Source organism: Canis aureus, chromosome X (genome assembly GCF_053574225.1).
Source record: "Canis aureus isolate CA01 chromosome X, VMU_Caureus_v.1.0, whole genome shotgun sequence".
NCBI lineage: Eukaryota > Metazoa > Chordata > Mammalia > Carnivora > Canidae > Canis > Canis aureus.
This window is the reverse complement of record NC_135649.1, coordinates 39260992-39263772: the sequence shown is the minus strand read 5'-3', so window position 1 is coordinate 39263772 and position 2781 is coordinate 39260992. Positions and strand designations below refer to the sequence as shown.

Here is a 2781-nt window from a genome sequence, read left to right as displayed (position 1 = left end):
GTGCTTTTGTCCTTTATTCTATTAACATGGTGCATTTAATTGTTTTTTAATATTACGCCAACTTGCATTTCTGGAACAAATCTCACTTTGCCATGTTTTATAATCCTTTTAATATGTTACTGAATTTAGTGTGCTGATACATTTTAAGATTTTTTGCATGTGTATTCATGAGGGGTATCAGTGTATGGTTTTCTTTTTTCTGATGTCTTTGGTATCAGAGTAATGCTGGCCTCATAGATGTTGGGAAGCATTCCCTTTTCTACTTTTGAAAGTTGTTATAAAGGAATGGTGTGATTTTTCTTTCTTTAAATATTTGATCAAATTTACCACAGAATCCACATGGGCCTGGGCTGTTTTGGGGTGGGGTAGAATTTAAATTGCTGAATCAATTTCTTTACTTTTTGTCTATTTAATTTTCTGGTGAATATCAGGCATTTTAGATAATATATTGTAACAACTCTCCATTCTGATTTTGCCTCCTGATGCTTGTTACTATTTTTTATTGTTTGTTTGTTTGTTTACTAGCTTACGGAGCCAAGTTTATGACTTCTATCTCTACTACAATATGTGGCTACTGAGGCCTCTGCTCAGATTTTTTTCCTCTGCATTATTTAAAAAAAAAAAAACTAGCTTCCTAAGGGTGCATTTGTGTCTGCATAGCTTTCAGCTAAAGGTTGCCTCAAACACCTCCAGCCACTGTGTATCCATTATCTGCTGATGGATCTGTGTGCAAACTGAAGAACATATTCAAATTTCAAATTGCCGTCAAGTCTGTTCTAGCTGTTACTTTCTGTTGGTCTCACTTGCTTTTCCACTGTACATTCACACAGGTGCAGAAGGCCAGGGATGTGTGGACATGTGCACAAGGTATGTGGACAGTTTATCAAGTCCACTATGGATATCTTACTTCCTGGAATTCCCTGTTACATCCACTGCTAGTCCATTGCCTGCCCCAAACAGTACTGTAATCTCAGGCTAGCAGGCCTTATTTCCTTGCCACTGAGATCAATACTCTAACCATTGATGCTCTAAATCAAGTGAGTTCTTTACAGCAGCAGCAGCAGCAGCAGCAGCAAAGCTGCTGGGTTTTATTGCACAGCCTGCCTCACCTTCGTTGAACTACTATGCCAATACAGCTGGGGCGGGGGTGGCCATGGTAATGGTTAGTTAGGAAGTTGAATTAAACCCAGAGTATTAGTTAGGGTTCTCCAGAGAAACAGAATGAATAGGATATATAGAGATATAGGCCGCCAAATAAGCATCGTTAAAGTCTCCCCTCTCACCGCCGTCATTTCTAGGTCAGAGTCTCCCAAAGAGCCTGAGCAGCTGCGGAAGCTCTTCGTCGGAGGTTTGAGGTTTGAAACAACCGATGAGAGTCTGAGGAGCCATTTTGAGCAATGGGGAACACTTGTGGACTGTGTGGTAATGAGGGATCCAAACACCAAGCGCTCCAGAGGCTTTGGGTTTGTCACGTATGCCACCGAGGAGGAGGTAGATGCAGCCATGAATGCAAGGCCACATAAGGTGGATGGAAGAGTTGTGGAACCAAAGAGGGCTGTCTCAAGAGAAGATTCTCAAAAGCATGGTGCCCACTTAACTGTGAAAAAGATTTTTGTTGATGACAGTAAAGAAGACACTGAAGAACATCATCTAAGAGATTATTTTGAACAGTATGGGAAAATTGGAGTGATTGAGATCATGACTGACCGAGGCAGTTTCAAAAAGAGAGGTTTTGCTTTTGTGACATTTGATGACCATGACTCTGTAGACAAGATTGGCCTTCAAAAATACCATACTGTGAATGGCCACAACTGTGAAGTAAGGAAAGCCCTATCGAAGCAAGAGATGGCTAGTGGTTCATCCAGCCAAAGAGGCCTAAGTGGTTCTGGAAACTTTGGTGGTGGTCGTGGAGGTGGTTTTGGTGGGAATGACAACTTTGGTTGAGGAGGGAACTTCAGTGGTCAAGGTGGCTTTGGTGGCAGTCGAGGTGGTGGTGGATACGGTGGCAGTGGGGATGGCTATAACGGATTTGGTAATGATGGAAGCAACTTTGGAGGTGGCGGAAGCTATAACAATTTTGGCAATTACAACAATCAATCCTCAAATTTTGGACCCATGAAAGGAGGAAATTTTGGAGGCAGAGGCTCTGGCCCCTATGGTGGTGGAGGCCAATACTTTGCCAAACCATGAAACCAAGGTGGCTATAGTGGTTCCAGCAACAGCAGTAGCTATGACAGTGGCAGAAGGTTTTAATTACTGCCAGGAAACAAAGCTTAGCAGGAGAGGAGAGCCAGAGAAGTGACAGGGAAGCTACAGGTTACAACAAATTTGTGAACTCAGCCAAACACCGTGGTGGCAGGGCCTAGCTGCTACAAAGAAGACATGTTTTAGACAATACTCATGTGTATGGGCAAAAAACTCAAGGACTGTATTTGTGACGAATTGTATAACAGGTTATTTTAGTTTTTGTTCTGTGGAAAGTGTAAAGCATTCCAACAAAGGGTTTTAATGTAGATTTTTTTTGTACCCATGCTGTTGATTGCTAAATGTAATAGTCTGATTATGACGCTGAATAAATGTGTCCTTTTTTTTAAAAAAAAAGAAAGATATATAGGAACTGATATGATAATGAGCAATTGCTCATACAACTATGATGGCTAAAAAAGTCCCACAATCTGCTGTCTGCAAGATGGAGGTCCAGGAAAACCAATGGTGTGGCTCTAGTCCAAACCTAAAGTCCTGGAAGCCAATAATGTAAATTCAAGTTTTAGTCTAAAGGAC

General features: G+C 41.5%; 1 pseudogene; it reads left to right on the top strand.

The window, feature by feature from the left end:
• The first annotated feature begins 1221 nt into the window (after positions 1-1221).
• LOC144308842 (heterogeneous nuclear ribonucleoprotein A1 pseudogene) lies at positions 1222-2559 on the top strand (annotated as a pseudogene).
• The last annotated feature ends 222 nt before the right edge of the window (positions 2560-2781 follow it).